This window comes from Dermochelys coriacea, chromosome 11, assembly GCF_009764565.3.
Source record: "Dermochelys coriacea isolate rDerCor1 chromosome 11, rDerCor1.pri.v4, whole genome shotgun sequence".
NCBI lineage: Eukaryota > Metazoa > Chordata > Testudines > Dermochelyidae > Dermochelys > Dermochelys coriacea.
Window position 1 is genome coordinate 51,847,255 of NC_050078.2, and position 20,236 is coordinate 51,867,490.

General features: G+C 38.2%; 1 protein-coding gene across 8 annotated transcripts in view; it reads left to right on the plus strand.

Moving 5' to 3' along the window:
• GULP1 (GULP PTB domain containing engulfment adaptor 1) overlaps positions 1-20,236 on the plus strand; it is a 289,955-nt gene that overhangs the window by 38,115 nt on the left and 231,604 nt on the right. The gene's annotated exons all lie outside the window — the stretch shown is intronic.

Consider the following 20,236-nt stretch of genomic DNA (forward strand, 5'->3'; position numbering starts at 1 on the left):
AAGTCCAACTTTTGCAGATTCAGGGGAATGCATGTAGGGAGTAAGGAGGCCAGAACAAAGATGTCTTTCTCACCGGGTTGGGCGGGGGGCGGGGGGGGATTTTCATAGGTTTATAAGCTCTTGGTCCTCATGGAAAATCCTTTTGTTCTGTGTACAGCACCTAGCATGATGGTGTCCAGGGGTCTGTTCCTGGGGCTCGTAGGTACTGCCACAATACAAATAGTAATAATCACGTATGTGGATGATGGAAAGTAAAATATAAACAGGGGATATGTGTGTCTTATTTGCAACAGCCACTGGGGAGATAAACATGTGAGGGGCAAGTGTCTCAAGTGATTTTACTAGTAAACATCCTAAAGTGCGAAATAAACTTTCTGACACAGGTATATATAGGAATCATACATTCACCACTGAAATTCGGCCACCTTTGGGGTGAAAGGCATTGCTCTCTGAATGGTAAACGTGCCTCTTTAGCAGCACTGTGAACAAAACCCACTCTGCACTTTTATATTAGATGCCAATTGAATTTTGGATTATTTTCAAAGTCCTCAACTTAGCCCTAGCCCAGTTAGGGCTTTGAAGAGAACTTATCCATTCCACTTAGCCCCATGCTGAATGGAGATGCTTCTGCTGATGAATCCCAGGGTTCAACTCATAATATTTGGAATCAGCGTATCCTGTGATTTATAAAACTCTACAGGAGATTAGATAAAACCTCATCTCGCCACATTTAGATGTGTCCAGCAGAGCACCTTAGAACTTCCCCATACAGCTTTGTCAAAAACTAGGTCTAGAAAAACCCAAACATGAGCACCCAGTAATGGTAAGAAACCACCTTAAAAGGAGGAGAAGGAAGAGATAGATGACTTATTTGTGCATTTATATATTGCTCAGTTGCTACTGTGTGTGTGGTAGAAATGCCTATATATAAATATGCTAAAATTGCCCAAACAAGAAGGCTCTGAAATTCCAGTCGGAGACCAGGCAAAATCCCATTCGGGTCTGGCAGGAATTCCAGCAAATTCCTGACTAGGAGAATAGGTAACTCACTAAAATTACCCATGTATTCTATCCTAGATCCACACACATAAGATGGATTCTTTCGTCTTTGGCACTAGATACATTCTGCTCTGGAGATCCAATAAAAAAACTCAGCCGTATGTCACTGACTCAGATATTTGGCTGGGTAAAGCTGTCATCCAGCCATGTCTCAGTAACTCATGCAAGGTTGACTGCCTAGGTCTTGACTGAATCATTGATAATGGGGGTCTTATTAGTGACTAATAAAAAAAGCTACATCTGAATTTATGGTCTCTTGTGCTTATTGCCATATGCATCCTGAAGGAAGATGTCAAACCAGTGGGACAAATGTGATAGATAGCAAATGATGATCTCCATGCTCCAAAGCTTCCTATTTTACTGAGCTCTTACTGAGTTCAGTTCTGAAATTGCAGAGTGCTTTGGCCCTGATCCACTTAAGCACGTGTTTTTAATGGTAAGTATATTTGTAGTCAGTATTGAAGTCAATGCTTAAAATTAAGCGTGTGCTTAAGGTAATTTGCTGCATTGGAGTAAGAGTGCTTAATGCCTTGCAGGATTGAGTTCTTCTTAGTGTATGTGCAACGTGCCACAGGTGGCCCATGACCAGGATTCATCATCAAATTTGGTCTGTTGGTTGGATCATTAGCTTCCCCGGCTAGGGCCAGGTACTGACGGGGAGTACAACGTGAACTCTAATCCATTATCCCCCCTCTCCAGGATTGAGTTTATTATATAGTTTACCACCCTTTCTCTATGTAAGCTCTTTTTTATTTTACTCTTTCTTTTTTTTTATGGCCAGGATACCCCACCAAATTCTTTTTTTTCTTCAAATTTCTCAGACTGATTCAGATTGCATGTTGTATTATCGCTGTCAATGGCTGACATTTTGCTGAATGGTGCGATATGTTTGGCAGTACTTGACACATTTTGAACTAAGAATATCAGCTGTTTAAATTACAAGTGTTTGATCCTGCGATTGTTTCACTAATCCCAGCAGTTATTTACAGACCATATATAAGAAACTCGCTATGGAATTTTTTTGCCGGTAAAATAACTGCATGATTCTTAATTGGGTAATTGCCCAGCACAGTGCTAATTTTTGTGTCCAGCAAGGAATAGAGCTCTGCTTAGATTTTTTTTGTGTGTGCAAATTTATATTCATAATATTACTCATTCAGCTATTTGTGGGACTTTGATTTATTCGGGATCAATACTGTACATCTGCCATGTATAGTAAAGGCTTCTTTTCTGATACACCAAATGAATGGCTGCAGTAATCTATACAACTATTAATATTCACTTTTATTCGGTGTTTTGTTCAGTGACAACTCCAATTGTCATTAGCTATATACTTCAGAACCATTTAATGTTTGTTAGATTCTGTCACAGCTTTGTTGAGCTTTTCAAAAGTTTCTTATTTTGTTTTTGTGCTAGTTATCTTTTGATAAGATGTGCCTGACTGGAAATATTTCCTACTATTTTTACAATAACCAAAATACTACCACGCATTTTAAGGAATAAAATTGATACATTATTCCATTCCAGTAGTGATACTGTAGTGAAGAATAACATAGGGTTTATATTAGAACTGTCAAGCGATAAAAAAAAATTAATCATGATTAATTGCGCGATTAAAAAAATAAATTGCAAGATTAATTGCACTGTTAATAATAGAGTACCATTTATTTAAATATTTTTGGATGTTTTCTACATTTTCAAATATATCTATTTCAATTACAACACAGAATACAAAGTGTACAGGGCTCACTTTATATTTATTTTTGATTACAACTATTTGCACTTTAAAAAAACAAAAGAAATAGTATTTTTCAAGTCACCTAATACAAGTACTGTAATGCAATCAGTTTATCATGAAAGTTGAACTTACAAATGTAGAATTATGTACAAAAAAACTGCATCCAAAAATAAAACAGTGTAAAATTTTAGAATCTGCAAGTCCAGTCCTACTTCTTGTTCAGCCAATCATTCGGAGAAACAAGTTTGTTTACATTTTCAGGAGATAATGCTGCCCGCTTCTTGTTTATAGTGTCAGCTAAAAGTAAGAACAGGCATTCTTGTGGCACTGTTGTAGCCGGCGTCGCAAGATATTTATGTGCCAGATGCGCTAAAGATTCACATGTCCCTTCATGCTTCAAGAACCATTCCAGGGGACATGCGTCCATGCTGATGACGGGTTCTGCTTGATAACAATCCAAAGGAGAGCGGACTGATGCATGTTCATTTTCATTATCATTATCTGAGTCAGATGCCACCAGCAGAAGGTTGATTCTCTTTTTTGGTGGTTCGGGTTCGGTAGTTTCCGCATCGGAGTGTTGCTCTTTTAAGACTTCTGAAAGCATTCTCCATACCTCATCCTTCTCAGATTTTGGAATGCACTTCAGATTCTTAAACCTTGGGTCAAGTGCTGTAGCTAACTTTAGAAATCAGGTTTTCCCCAAAGACAGCAGGTTCTCTGACCTGCCTATGGGTGTACATGGAACACCTGTTAGTCTACTTGGAAAATGCCTCTAAACTGGCCATCTCCTCCATTCCCTCGCCTCCTGAGAGAACACTGCAAAGCTGCACTGTTCAGCCTTTAGTGTAGACAGAAAAGGCTGTTGTTTGAACCAGTTCAGTCTACCCCAACTGAGATTGCCTGGTGTAGCCTCATCAATGGCTACAATTGGGGAAATTCCCAGTCTAGACAAGATCTACTTCAATTTATGCAAATCTATGCAAATTCATAATTATTTGGATTTTTACCCATAGTAATATACTTGCCCACACCTATGGGCCTGGATACAAGGTCTGGTTAGCCAACCTATGGGTGAGTATAAGTGTGGTTGTTACCCTCTATTACCTCCCTGCAGTAGTAAGAATCTATCCCATTGTTTGCTTATTTCTATGTCTGTCTTCAACAGGCCAAAGGCTTCTAGAGCTCTGGATAGAGGCTCTGTGTTTGTTTGTTTTTTTATAAATGGTCTAAGGTCTAATCAGCAATCATCTCAGTGCAATCACATCCTTGTAACCAAATGGAGACCCATTTTGACTTCAAACTCCACTAGGCTTTTCCTTCTGTCATAGGCTTCCAACACCATAGTTGCTTATGAGTTACCCATATTATAAAGTAACGGGTGGGGACAGAACAAACATTTACACACTGTTCCATTAGAAGCAAGTTACTCTACAGCACACCAGTGTTCAGAAGCACAACTATCAATCTTTTTTCACTAAAGCGCTTTTTCAGAAGCAGCAGAAATACTGAAGTATCTGATCTTTTGTTAATCTCTTAAAGCAGTAGTGACAGTGTCATGAATAAACAGTCATATTGCTTTATCTGTCTTAAGTACTGACAGCCACATCTGCACGTTTCATGATCTAACCTGACAAGGAGGAGCAAAGAAACAAAAATAAAGCAACAAATAAAATAAGCAGCATGTGAAAGTGAGATAAAAAAATAACCAAGAAGGAAAGTGACATGGAGGGGTTATGAATAATAAACAAAGTTGACATTAGTCAAGAGATCTTTATTTAATACAATGGTCTTGGATACAGATTAACTGTCTTTGGTCTATAGTTATTATGGTTTCATCTGCCTTGAAATAGCAGTTTAAAGTATTGTGATGGTAACATGAGAAATATAATATAAACTAGGGCTGTCGATTAATTGCAGTTAATAATAGAATACCAATTGAAATTTATTAAATATTTTGGATGTTTTTCTACATTTTCATATATATTGTATTCTGTGTTGTAATTAAAATCGAAGTGTATATTATTGTTGCTTAACAATATCTGCACTGTAAAAACGATAAACAAAAGAAATAGTATTTTTCAATTCACCTCATACAAGTACTGTAGTGCAATCTCTTTGTTGTGAAAGTGCAACTTACAAATGTAGATTTTTTTGGTTACATGACTGCACACAAAAAGAAAACAATGTAAAACTTCAGAGCCTACAAGTTGTTTACATTTAAGGGAGATAATGCTGCCTTCTTCTGATTTACAACGTCACCAGAAAGTGAGAACAGGCATTTGCATGGCACTTTTGTAGCTGGCATTGCAAGGTATTTATGTGCCAGATATGAGAAACATTCATATGTCCCTTCATGCTTCAGCCACCATTCCAGAGGACACGCTTCCATGCTGATGATGCTCATTAAAAAAAATAAGCGTTAATTAAATTTCTGACTGAACTCCTTGCGGCAGAATTGTATGTCCCCTTCTCTGTTTTACCTGCATTCTGCCCTATATATCCTGTTATAGCAGTCTCAGATGATGACCCAGTACATGTTGTTCATTTTAAGAACAGTCTCACTATAGATTTGACAAAACACAAAGAAGGTACCAATGTGAGATTTCTATCTTATAGGAGAAAGCAGGAACATTTAGTGCCCTAACCGTTCCCTGGAGTAGGTAGGCAACAAATGAGTGGGATCTTGCCCAGTCACTGGACAAAATAGCTGAGTTGAGATAGGTATTAATGGACATGGACAGCAGTAAATTACAGTCCCTTCAACCCAATCTCCAGGAGCAATAAAGAAACAGGGGCAGAATTGAGATTTGGTCCTGAGGCATTTTAGTTTACATACCACACCTTGCTCATGTCTGTACCAAAAGCCCTGAATAAATAAAATGCTAAGATGTACTTTTCTTGTGTCATTAGTTGTTTTGCTTCTATACAACTTTGACTCTCTTCTTATCAAGGTAGCACAATAGGCAGGGTCTTCAGTCCTGACCCACATGATTAGTTTCCTGAGAACCTGATTACCTTTTTCGAATTGAGCCTCCTGTTTTAGTAATGTATGGAATAGTTAGCAGAATACTAGTTCTGAATAGCTGTGACCTCTCCATATTGTCAAGGAATATCAAATAGAGAGGTGCGTCAGTTTATATAACCACTGCTGCTTGGAATGTGAAAAGTTTCAAAGGTAATATTTAAGTGTTTGGGAGAGGGGAAATGAAAACTAGCCAGATTTTCTGAGAACATATCATGAAATGTTAGATTTGTCTTAGCTTAATGGAAGTTTTGTGTAAGGTGTACTGTTGAGTTGATATGATTGCTTCAAGCTTACTGTGGAAGGTCATTCTGATATGTTGGTTTGTTGCCGTTTTAGGGCATGGTCCTCTGAGGAGCTGAGTATTCTCCACTCCCACTCTGGCCTTACCTCAGAGGATTTGGCACTGATTTCGGTATGTTTGTAAATGACACCACATAGAAAAATGCCAATAAAGATTTCACTTGTTCTTTGAGGCTTAATCTAATGACCATTAAGATCATTGAGTTTTTCTGTTGACTTCAAGGGGCTTTGGATCAGGCCCTTAATGAGAGATTTCAGCCTCATTGCTTGTCAGTGACAGAGAATCAAATATAATTGGTACTTTCATTTGTCACAGGGAAAGACAGTCACTCAGTCAGTCTTCCTTATATATAGGAAACTGTGACCTTCTGCCTATTTACTAAAATTAAGGATTTTTTCTCAATTAATTCGAGAATTAATGTTAGGTCATTTAATTATAGAGACCACTCTTCCAATGACTTTGTTTTAGTCTTTACTATACTTGAAGCTAGTTTAACTCCCATCCTTACATTCTGTGTGTGTTCTTGCACTAGTGTACCACATTTCCTAGGAATACGGTAAGCAAGTAAAAAATGATTGTCTACAGTGTGATATGAGCTAAAACACAGTAAGTGGCACTCACTTAAAGCTTTCTTTCCCAGCACCCTGGCTCTCCCTGTGGCGATAATGAAACAATCCAGTTGCTTGTTTTCTCTAGGAGATTGCATACAATCCTCAATCACTGTTCAGCCTAGTCACATCTGACTGGAAGAGACAGACAGAACTAGTCTTAAATATTTAATAAATTCAAGCAGCAGTTTCCCTTTCCTAAAATGTTGTTAGAGTGATGCCTTCACCTTTTTTTCTGGGGGGGGGGGTGTATTCCAGTAGGGAGAGAAAAAAGATGGAGTGAAAAAATATGTTTGGAGTGAAAAAGGAAATCAAATCTCACTCACTGCTCTAGAGCCAGGTGCACATATTACAGGAAAAGCCTTCATTAGATCAGTCAGAGTTAGTCATATCTCTGTTAATTACATTTGTTGGAATTACTTTAAGATGCTTACGTTCTCTACTTCCATGGGTTAATTGGATCAACCCCATATACATGAATCAAATGTTTTCATACATATCAGCTAATGAACTTTTCCAACTTGAATATGTATCAATATGGCATAGGAAATGTAGTATTCTACAGCCAACGTATACATTTTAGTACAGCAATGTTTGGGTCATAAAGATCCCTTGAACATTTTGAACCATATGAATGGTATTCTGCTTCTCAGACTTGAAGTGTTAGGATGGAATTTTCAAAGTAAAAATAGATAATTTTACATACTGACCAATATGTTGAAATCATTAGAGAATAGATATTGAAACAGCAGAATATACAGAACAAACTGTAACAAGTTGGAAGTCTCAGTTCATCGTGAACAGAACTAAGGCCAGCGGTATATGTTTCCCATTAGAAACCTATTGCACTCTTTTCAGTTCCAGAACATAGAGTATATATATGAAAGCAGTGTCAGGAGGGTAAAGGGGGAGGTGAACTGCTTGGTTACAGAAGTGCTTGTATATGCTCTTGCACTTGCTGGACCAAGTTTGATTGATGGAGTGGTGTTCCTGAGGCTTGCTTGTTTTAGGCCTTAATTAAAAAGAGAAAGATGGGATGGACGTCTGTCGACAGAATTGTGAAGTTTAATGTCTAATTTCAGTGATCTGATACTAGCTGGAGATTTACATGGTGTATTGTGTGACAAAAGGTCTTGGTCAGGGTCTAAGCAAACATCTATGTTGTAAAAAGAATAGGAGTACTTGTGGCACCTTAGAGACTAACAAATTTTTTAGAGCATAAGCTTTTGTGGGCTACAGCCCACTTCATCAGATGTATAGAATGAAACATACAGTAAGAAGATATATATATCTGTGTAATGATCCAGCCACTCACAGTCTCTATTCAAACCCAAGTTAATGGTATCTAGTTTACATATTAATTCAAGCTGAACAGTTTCTCATTGTAATCTTGCCACCCTTAAATCTTTTACTGAGTGGCCAGAGAGATTGAAGTGTTCTCCTACTGGTTTTTGAATGTTATGATTACTAATGTCAGATTTGTGTCCATTTATTCTTTTACATAGAGACTGTCCAGTTTGGCCAATGTACATGGCAGAGTGGCATTGCTGGCACATGATGGCATATATCACATTGGTAGATATGCAGGTGAACGAGTCCCTGATGGTGTGGCTAATGTGATTAGGTCCTAGGATGGTGTCACTGGAATAAATATGTGGACAGAGTTAGCATCGAGTTTTGTTGCAAGGATAGGTTCCTGGGTTAGTGTTTTTGTTGTATGCAAAAGAATAAATGGACACAAATCTGACATCAGGAATCATAACATTCAAAAACCGGTAGGAGAACACTTCAACCTCTCTGGCCACTCAATAAAAGATTTAAGGGTGGCAATTTTGCAACAGAAAAGCTTCAAAAACAGACTCCAAGGAGAAACTGCTGAGCTTGAATTAATTTGCAAACTAGATACCATTAATTTGGGTTTGAATAGAGACTGCGAGTGGCTGGGTCATTACACATATTGAATCTATTTCCCTAAGTTACGTATCCTCACCCTTTTTTGTCAACTGTTTAAATGGGCCATCTGCTGATAATAGCTCATCTTAACTAATTAGCCTCTCACAGTTTGTATGGTAACTTCCAACTTATCTCTGTGTGTGTGTGTGTGTGTGTGTGTATATCTATATAAATCTCTATATATCTATCTTCTTACTATATGTTCCATTCTATGCATCCAATGAAGTGAGCTGTAGCACACGGAAACTTATGCTCTAATAAATTTGTTAGTCTCTAAGGTGCCCCAAGGACTCCTGTTCTTTTTGCGGATACCGACTAGCATGGCAGCTACTCTGAAACCTGTCATCTATGTTGTAGTAACATGTTTGCTTGTGCTTCCTACTGGATATTTGCATGTTTTCCTGGCTGCAAATACATTTTCTCCGTGATTCAGTTCATGCTGCTGTAAGCGAAAAAATCTGATATTTCAATTTGAAAAGGAACCCTTTACTCAGGATTCATGAATATAAACACACTGGTATGGGGGAGATCTTAAAGGAACTGCAAGGCACTTCTATTAGATTTTGTGCACTCTATTTGGTGCTGGTGCACACAAGCATCTTGTACTAGCCCTTGCAAGCACTCTGCAATATTTGACATTAATGACAAACTGGGAGATTTTTAGGGTAACTTCTCAAAAGACAGCCTGGATCTTTAAGTTTTTAATTGTTCTGTTCTATGCTTATCATGTTTTATTCCTCCTGCCCATTGTACATGATATGACCTGTACTTACAGACCCTGAGTGCATTGACTGACTGGAGACTGATAAATGGAAGCTGTTTTCCCATCTCAGTTTCCTTGTGAACAATAGCAAATGGCAATTGCATTTCATTCTGCACTTCAGAAAGAGCAAGATACATAATTAGCCACATGCATTCTTCCTGGGGTGCAGCGTAGAGTGTAACTGGCTAAACTGTGCCGAAGGAATGTAGCAGACTAGTCAGGCAAATCATCTCTTTCTTCTGCAGTTGGTGGCACTTAAAGGAAACTGAGCTGGAAGGCCATTTTACATGGTAAGATGCAGGGGGATGTGTTGGTTAACTAATGAACAAATGCAGGTTTTTAAGCATGGCGGCTGATATCTGATAGGCAGCAAGTGGTTAAATTTCACTTGTCTGGACTGGTGTTTTGTTTGTCCTGGACTGTAATACAATAGGTTATTTTTTTCCTACCCTGGGCAAAGCTCAGCCAGTAATTTTACTGATTTAGAAATATATTGTTATTCCCAAACAGAATAAACTGCCATAGCACTGGAACTAAACTATATAGGGTAAAAACATTTATTTTTACTATCTTTTTCTATTTTGTCCACGTAGCACTTTGGTGGCATACAGTTTATTCTTTTATTACAGTTGAATAAGCTATTACAATATAGAACTCCAGTAACTTTTCTGTGAAGAGCATTAACACTTCATTAAAATGGACAGGAAGAACTTACTTACTATTCTTTAAAGAAAGCCACTAAGATCTGGAAGGCCAACACCAAAATAATTTACGAGGATGATATATAGTGCAGTAAGACTGTTCCATAGATGTAGGTGGCAAGCAGTGAGAGAGGTTCTAAATTTTTTCTACCACAAAAAGAATTAACTATTGCTATAGGGATTGGAACAAAAATAATGGCAGAATGATATAGTCTATATGCTGTCGGACCTGTTCAATTTGTGTGTTCCTTCTTATAAAAATTAATTAAATAAAAACAGATTAAGCAAGCATCATTCTAATGGATCCTTAATAAGCCTTAAGTATGCCTTCCTGTGGTAAAAAGAAAAGGAGTACTTGTGGCACCTTAGAGACTAACAAATTTATTTGAGCATAAGCTTTCGTGAGCTACAGCTCACTTCATCGGATGCATTCAGTGGAAAATACAGTGGGGAGATTTATATACATAGAGAACATGAAACAATGGGTGTTACCATACACACTGGAACTAAAGTGATCACTTAAGGTGAGCTACTACCAGCCAGCGAGTGGGGGGGGGGACATTTTGTAGTGATAATCGAGGTGGGCCATTTCCAGCAGTTGACAAGAATGTCTGAGGAACAGTGGGGGATGGGGAATAAACAAGGGGAAATAGTTTTACTTTGTGTAATGACCCATCCACTCCCAGTCTTTATTCAAGCCTAAGTTAATTGTATCCAGTTTGCAAATTAATTCCAATTCAGCAGTCTGTCGTTGGAGTCTGTTTTTGAAGGTTTTTTGTTGAAGAATTGCAACTTTTAGGTCTGTAATCGAGTGACCAAAGAGATTGAAGTGTTCTCCGACTAGTTTTTGAATGTTATAATTTTTGACGTCTGATTTGTGTCCATTTATTCTTTTACATAGAGACTGTCCAGTTTGACCAATATACATGGCAGAGGGGCATTGCTGGCACATGGTGGCATATGTCACATTGGTAGATGTGCAGGTAAATGAGCCTCTGAATGAATCCGATGAAGTGAGCTGTAGCTCACGAAAGCTTATGCTCAAATAAATTTGTTAGTCTCTAAGGTGCCTCCTTTTCTTTTTTGTGAATACAGACTAACATGGCTGCTACTCTGGAGCCTCTGATAGTGTGGCTGATGTGATTAGGCCCTATGATGGTGTCCCCTGAATAGATATGTGGACACAGTTGGCAACGGGCTTTGTTGCAAGGATAGGTTGGGTTAGTGGTTCTGTTTTTAGTGTTCATTTATATTAGGAATTTTTTTCTCTGATACAAGTTCAAAAGTTGTTAATGTAGACATGCTCTTAGTTTAATGCTTCCTTCCACCATGCTGACGCTTAGAACATAAGAACGGCCATACTGGGTCAGACCAAAGGTCATCCTCTGACAGTGGCCAATGGCAGGTGTCCCAAAGGGAATGAACAGACTCGTTATCATCAAGCGATCCATGTCCTGTCACCCAGTCCCAGCTTCTGGCAAACAGAGGCTAGGGACACCATTCCTGTCCATCCTGGCTAATAGCCACTGATGGACCTTTTTTCCATGAATCTATCTAGCTCCCTTTTGAACCCAGTTATAGTATTGGCCTTCACAGCACCCTCAGGCAAGGAGTTCCAGAGGTTGACAGTGCATTACGTGAAAAAATACATTCTTGTGTTTGTTTTAAACCTGCTACCTATTAATTTCATTTGGTGGCCCCTTGTTCTTGTATTATGAGGAGTAAATAACACTTCCTTATTTACTTTCTCTATACCATTCATTATTTTATAGACCTCTATCATATCCTCCCTTAGTCGCCTCTTTTCCAAGCTGAAAAGTCTTATTAGCCTCTCCTTATACAGAAGCTGTTCTATACCCCTAATCATTTTTGTTGCCCTTTTCTGAACCTTTTCCAATTCCAATGCATCTTTTTTCAGATGGGGCGACCACATCTGCACACAGTATTCAAGGTGTGGGCATACCACATATAGAGGCAATATGATATTTTCTGTCTTATTATCTATCCCTTTCTTGATGATTCCCAACGTTCTGTTTGCTTTTTTGACTGCCGCTGCACATTGAGTGGATGATTTTAGAGAACTATCCACAATGACTCCAAGATTTTTCTTGAGTGGTAACAGCTAATTTAGGCCCCATCACTGTATATGTATAATTAGGATTATGTTTTCCAATGTGCATTACTATGCATTTATCAACATTAAAGTTCATCTGCCATTCTGTTGCCCAGTCACCCAGTTTTGTGAGACCCTTGTGTAGCTCTTCACAGTCTGCCTGGGACTTAACTATCTTGAGTAGTTTTGTATCATCTTCAAATTTTGCCACCTCACCATTTACCCCTTTTTCCAGATCATTTATGAGTATGTTAAATAGGACTGGGCCCAGTACAGATCCCTGGGGGACACCACTGTTTACCTCTCTCCATTCTGAAAACTGACCATTTATTCCTACCCTTTGTTTCCTATCTTTTAAGCAGTTACCAATCCATGAGAGAACCTTCCCTCTTATCCCATGACTGCTTATTTTGCTTAAGAGCCTTTGGTGAGGAACCTTGTCAAAGGTTTTCTGAAAATCTAAATACACTATATCCACTGGATCTCCTTTATCTGCATGCTTATTGACTCCCTCAAAGAATTCTAGTAGATTGGTGAGGCATGATTTCCCTTTAAAAAACCATGTTGACTATTTCCCAACAAATTATGTTCATCTATGATATTAATCCCTACACTTGGTAGGAAGTGTCTACAGAATCAGACTCCAGTAAAAAAAAAAAAAATAACCACAGACACATACACATACTATCTTTCCCTTCTGACAGTCCAGTATCTATATTGATACTTTTTGGTTACAGAACACACACTTCATTGCCTGACTTTATCAGGTCATATTCTTTAATTGGCACTTTCCTTCCAATAATTAAAATGTTGCTTGACTGATTAGCCAAATAATATGATAGCTTTCAGACACAAAATATTTGAGTGTTTTTGCTGTTCAACAGAATACAATAAATTAAGTAATGTAATAGAAAATTATGGGCATAGTAATCATGAGTATAACACTCATTTACAAAGGGCTAGTAAATATATTGTTTGAAAATTTAAAATGCTGAAATATACATTTATCACTGTGTACATTTTGTGTGTGTGAGAAAAGGTTTAACATTTCAGAACCCTAAATATTTAAGATGAGTTTTTTTTTCAAAAGCACTTAAGTGATTGAGGAGCACAAATCCTGTAGAATTTCAATAATAAACATGTGACCCCTTAAATGGAAACTGTAATGCAAGAAGGTTATAATGTGTTACCTGTTGGTAGGGCACTAGCCTGGAACACAGGAGATCCAGGTTCAGTTCCCCATTCTACACAAACTTCCCGTGTGACCACTTGCAAGCCTCCTTATGGCCTGTCAAAAGGGGAAGTTACTGCATGGCAAGCCAGGGTATGAATCTTGTTGCTTGGTAATCTTCTGCAAGGAGTGTGTCAAGCCTCACTCTGGAATTTTGTGCCCTGTGTCCCTGTGCTGTGACAGTGTCCACAGGAGATATTACTGTGCAGCGAGCTGGCATGCTGTAGAGTCATGCCTTGGTTTGCCGTGCAGTATCTTGATGTGTAGCAAAGCCCTTAGTCTCTCTGGGTACCTTTGTTGTCCATGTGTAAAATGGATCCCCACTTTCCTACCTCTCAGTGGTGGTGGTGTGAGGATTATTATAGTTTCTAAGCACCCAACATATTTAATGAGGACCATGTAAGAACCTTAAATAGATATGAATGGGATTTCTGCATGTATAATGACTGGATCGTGTGGGGTGCTGAGCACTCTCCTCAACTTCTACTGAATGCCAAGGGTGTTGACATTCAGCACCTTCCAGGTGGGCTCTGAGGGGTCAGTTGAAGTCAGCAGGTAAAGAATTGGGTCTGAGAAATGAAGGACATGCATCTACGTTCACTATACATCTAGAACAACAACTGATTGTATAAGAAATGCAGGACAAGGTCCTAAATGAAGACACGCACATGTGTGTTGAATTAACTTCCAAGTGTGAAGTGCAGTAAGAAAAATAAAAGAAACAAACCCATTGAGGTCTTAATTAGAATAGCATAGCATTGAATTATGTGGTTTTAAGCTTCAATGAAATGATGTTATTGGGTAGAGAGAGTTATTTTTGTATAAAGCATACAAACTTATTATATGATGCAGTAAATTATCACAGCTTTGATTTTCAGAATGTGGTAATCAATAAATATTCATAACAATCAGTGAATTTATGATGTTTAATTTTTTACATTTTTGCAGACTCAGAGGTGCCTGCAACTAATGAAGTAAAACAAGAGTTTCAGGAATAAAATATTTAGTATTCTGAGTGCTTGCAGGCAGCATTTTAAAATTAGTCTTCATTGAATTAAACAATCTTCATTGAAGAGTAAACTAAGTGTAAACTGACCTTTTTGTGTTTACAATTATGTTTGGTCAAGTTACATTTTTACAAACTGCCCTTCTTTTTGCCTTTGTACACTTTTTTTTTTAAAGAATGTCTTTTTGTGTATTTCTTTTTCCTCCCAACATCTCTGAAGAGCATTTTGGATACTGGTCACAAATATGCCTATAATGCTATAGCAGGGCTGCAGAACTGATCTTGATTATAGTCAAACTGTAGTAGTCCTGCTGCTCAGACACTGAGTAACCATAAAACAGATATACAGGGGGACTGTATGCCCCTAAGCATGCACGTTCTGCATAAGCCACCATCATAGAGTTTTGCTTGGGCAAACTGGGGAGGTACATGGCCACCAGTTCTATTGTCCTACACCTCCACCTGGCCAAAGATCTGTAACGGCACAGGATTTTGGGAGTGCATTCACATCCAGTGCACTGGTTACAGTCCTTGAGTCCTTTTAAGACTGGGAACTCTAGCAGGTCCCACTCTTGCTTCATGTACCCTGCAGGAAGTTGCGTATAAAGCTTCTGACACTTAGGCAGAGGAGCAGACGGGGACCCAGAGTGAGAGAAGGGTCAGAGAGTGGGCTCTCTGTACCTGTCATGCAAAAGGCCTGAGATGGAGACACTTTCTGGGAGCAGGAGCCAGCTATGTGGAAGCCTCAGATGAAGTGGGCTGTGAAAGCCCTGGAAGAAATTCTTATAAAGGCACACATCCTAGAGATGTGGGCTAGTCCATATCCTAAGAACAGTGAGACTGCTTGGGGGTGTCAGTGGGCCTCAGTGGGTCACAACAGAGAATATCAGATTCAGCACAACTGCTGGGAAAAGGGCAGACACATCCCAAATTGCTGGTTATTCTATCATTATACCAAGCCAGTAACAAAAGTAAACTTCTGTTTCACCACACTGGTTAACAAGAAATAAAAAATGCAGTCTCCTTTGGTATTCCAGCCTTTGTCTTACCACCCAGACACTGAACTCTATGATGAGTGGCTACTGAAAACCAATTTAATCAAGTATAAGGTCCTTTTATTCCCAAGAGATCAGTCACTTAGCCAGGGCAATATATAACTCAGATCTTATCCAGTAATCACGCTGTTGCCAGTTCTTTAGTAACTAAAATCTAAAGGTTTATTAAGAAAAGAGTGAAAATGGTTAATAGATCATATACATACAATAATCGCAAAGTCCTTACATCAGGTTTGTAGCAGGGATGGAATAGACTGTTGGTTTGTAAAATCTCTCTGGTAACTTTCAAAAGATTGGAAGGTCCATCACAGGGGGGTTATGTTTGGTTTTACGCCTTTGTTAATACAGATAGCTATGAGAAGAGAACTGAGGGTGTGCTATTTGGGGGTATGCTATGGTATGGACTTCACCTTCCCTACCTGGTAGATCAGCCTACCAGATTATCCCCTCCCAGTAGTCTGTGCAGCTCGTTATACAGTGATTGCCCCTCTATGTTTACATGCTTCAATCAGCCATGAAATAGTTCAAATTTGTTAACATGGTTAAATAGTTGTGATCATTGGCACCTTAACTACCACCATATTGAGATGAACAGGAGTACCGCAGCTATTTTTTTCAGGCTGTATACTTGTTTGTCTGCAACTTGGGCAGACAAACATCAGTTATATTCTGTTTAAATGTTGAAAGTTCTGCTCTTCTAGAGGACAAGATCGCTATTTGTGGAAGGTGGGCATAAGCCATATACCTTTGCTAACCCCCTTCCATTTTGACTCCTGCCCACAGTGAATCGTAAATACAATATTTTAATTTAATTCTGAGTATTCACTGGAAACATTTTTTTTTACAGTATTTTTTTTGGCGGGAAGGGGCCAAAACCCCATAGCTGTCATGTTTAACGTTATCTTCAGAAATAGCCTGAAAATTTAAATGTCTTTGCAAAACCTCACTTTCTTCATGTTCTCACATCATGGAGCATTTTACTTCACCAAAAGGGTCTTGTAGCAGAAAAAACTACTTATAGATCTATCATATCATATATATTAATTTAAAATTATGCAAGTACAAACCTTATTTCAAAAGTTTCCCAATTCAATTTTCTGTTTCATTAGCACTGGTACCTCACTTGTCAGATGTTATTTCCTTCTGCTTACAGTCTAAATGAGCGTTAGAAGCTCTTAGTGTAGCAGCAGAATCCTCATTTTGCAAGGCATGGTGTCAGTAAGAATCAGATTCTTCCAAAAAGGCAGTCCTGTTTCTGCCCAAGCAACTTCATAATTTTTAAATTATTTTTTAAGCTTTTACCTGCTAATTCTTCATGAGATCTGTCAACATTGGGCCAACATAATCCTTGATATATCACCATCATTGATTTAACTCCAGTATTCCAATTTTTTTCTAACCACAAGTAATTTGAATAGGTAGGTGCATAAAAAGTATGAACAAACTTTTTGCTTCCCCTGCTTATGAGGAATCCTCACCAGCATGGTTTTCATTGTTGTGTGAAGACAGTGACTTACCATTTATATTATTTGGCTTTCAATATTTATTGTAATCACAGTGGACCAAATTCATCCCTGGTGTTACTCTACCAGTAGAGCTTTTAAAACTGTTCAGGAAATTTTTTGCATGATGCATGAAATACTTGTATTAGCTTTTCTGATTTACTGTGGTACTTTCACCATTCAAATGTTTTATCAGTTCATCCTGGGCCACATGTTGTGGACTGGTTCTAGTATATACACTCTACACTCTGAAACATGCTGCTCACATAACTCACTTTTGTCATTTTCTTCACCTGAGTGCTCTTTTAAATGCAGTAATGTTTAGAGTAGAAAAATCAGCACCAAATCCTGTTCCCACTACCTCCACAAAGGCCTTTATGACAGAACTACATGGACAAGGAGACAAAATGCTTCCCTCTAACCCCGATGGAAGGCCAGGTGCTTTGGCAAAGCTAGGTCACTGCTGCAACTCCAACCTTTGGGAAGAAGTCACAGGTGCAATCCTCTTCTCTCTTACACTCACGTAGGCTTTTTGGCTAGTGAGTCCTAACCACATCTACTGGCAACATCCCATGATTCTCTTGGCCTATTGACTGTGTCCCCTTGCTTGGAGAACCTTTGCAGAGCATTGCTCTGTGGAATTCTGGGAATGTAGGGTATCTATGTGGATTCTTTCTTGCTTGGCTTACTCTGTGTAATGGAAATATATTTGTATTGCATCTCAGGCCTTGCAATTTCACGGAAGAGGACCAGGATTTGGCTGTTAGAAAGAATAACATGTAATAGCACATCATAACCTCAGAGTGTATTGACTGTAGTGGGAGTATTTGGCTAAATTATGTACAACTCTGAGAATTTAAAGGTTAAAGTCCTGCTAATATTGGACAGTTGAGTTTAAAAAAAGCTTCACTGTTGAGAAATTTCCAAACTCAGTTATCAGACTTTAAAAGATTGGTTATTAAAAGGTCTGCAAGAAATTTCAAGTAAATTAGTACCACATAGCAAGTTGTGCAGCATTACCTACATGCCTCCGGTTTATTTGAAGAGATGCAATGTATAAAGGGCTCTTGAATGGTTATTCACCATGACTGCATATTCTCTTTATAAATGACTGATTGGATAATTGTGATATTGTTGTAAGGCATTTTATCATCCTCTCTCTCATTTATTTTGTTTCTTTGGTTGATCTTTTTTGTAAAACGCACAGAAATGACTCCTGAATGTTCATCTTCTGAAGTCTAAGTATGAAACTTCTGAAGTTTCACACACCTGAAGTCTAAGTATGAAATTTCGCGTACACATGTTTGGAGAGTGAACTGTATCTTGAATGCAACTTTTTTTTCTTTGAGGGACGTCAATAGAATTGTTGAGAAAATTCATCTGTTTGTGCAGTTTTCACATCATGATATATTGCTGTCTGGCTGTGAAGCACAGTGTGTGAGAAAGATAAGTCAATTTATGAGACAGCGGGAGTAATATTATTCTTATTAATTTATTCTACATAGTCTCCTTCATAAATATCAGGATGCTTCATAGGGAAACATAGATTGTTAAAATAAACAATTAAAAGAGACTGGGAAAGAAATGTCTTAAAGCCTAACTTTAAAAACTTTTATCATCACACTTAAAACAGGAGAGCATTCTACCCAATAAGTAGAAAAAGTCCAAACCTGCAAGGTGCTATGCACCTCAATGAGAAATGATGGCTCAGCACCTTGAAGGATAACTATCATGGAGGATGTATAACATTTGTTGTTTGAAATATTTTAGTGTCCATGACTGTATATGCTATATGTGGAGACCACCTTCCTCTGATATAGTGCTCAAAACAGTCCACCACTGAGTTCCATCACATGTCTCGTGGGAGAGTTAGCTTGGTTCCTCCCACTTTTTTCAGAGTAGCTGCTGCAAAGTGGTTGTTACGGAAGTATTTTGCAATTTCAACAACATTAGCCTTTATTTCTGGACCACTGAAGTCTTTGGCTAGGAGGTGCATCAAATGAGCACTGCAACCGTATGTTATTAGCTTGGGACTCTCTTCTAAATAATTTCTTCTCATCTAGGATACATTTGCAGCATTGTCAGTGACCAAGCTGCGTACTAAACATTTGATTTTTTTTCACAGTTTGTTATAGCTTTTACTGCTACTTCTTGTAAGTATTCTGCTGTGTGTGCATTTCCTAATGTACCAATTGTTTCTGCAAGGAAGACATTCCCTTCTTCTGTTGTCACACAAGCACATACAACAAGATCATTGTGGACACTGCTCCACCCATCAAGACTCAGGTTAACAATTTCACCCTCTAGACCTTTTGCACACTACTCAATTTCTCTTTCATGCACTTTATCCAGCAATTTGCCTGCAACATCTGCTCTGTTGGGTGGACTGTATCCTGGTCTTAATGACTGAACCATGTTAATGAAGTGTGGGTTCTCAATTATATGGAAAGGAGAGTTTGTTGCATAAACAAACCGGGCAATTTTTTAATCAATTATCTCTTTTTGTAATCTGCTGGTTCTTATCACAAACTTATCTATGGTTGTTTCTGGATGATAGAGATTTTTCTTTTTGCTACAGGTGATATACTGTGGCTATGTGACATACATGATGTGACTGAAACACTATCATGGGCAGATAACTCTGAAACTATAGAAAATGACGGTGATCTGGAAGATGGATAGTCTTCCAAATCCTGTATGTTGAGGATGGATTCTCCTAAACAAAATAAGTCAATGCAGTTATTTAATTATTATTACCATACTTCTCATTTAGTATTACTCATTGCATTCATTGACACTCAATACTACTTTAAAGGCGAAATTGTAAAAGGAAGATCTGCCTATTTCAACTATTTATTTTTTATCACAACTGCATCTAAAATAATAGTACCATAGAGTAACAACTATATTTTTTGCTCAAACATGAGAATTCAAGAATAGTCCAGAAGGAAGACAGGCAGTCCTTAAGAAAAAAGTATGAAATAAAAAAGTTTACCAACCTGAAGAATCCTACATGTTCAGACATGTTCATCAACTTCAACGCAGCTTCCTCCTGAGAAGGAACACTTCTCAAGATGTTGTTTCATTTGGGCAACTAGACCCTACATTTCTTTGTTGCACGTTTTGCATTTTGCACGCATGCCTGTCTTACTCACAGGTAGATTAAAATACTCATTAAAAT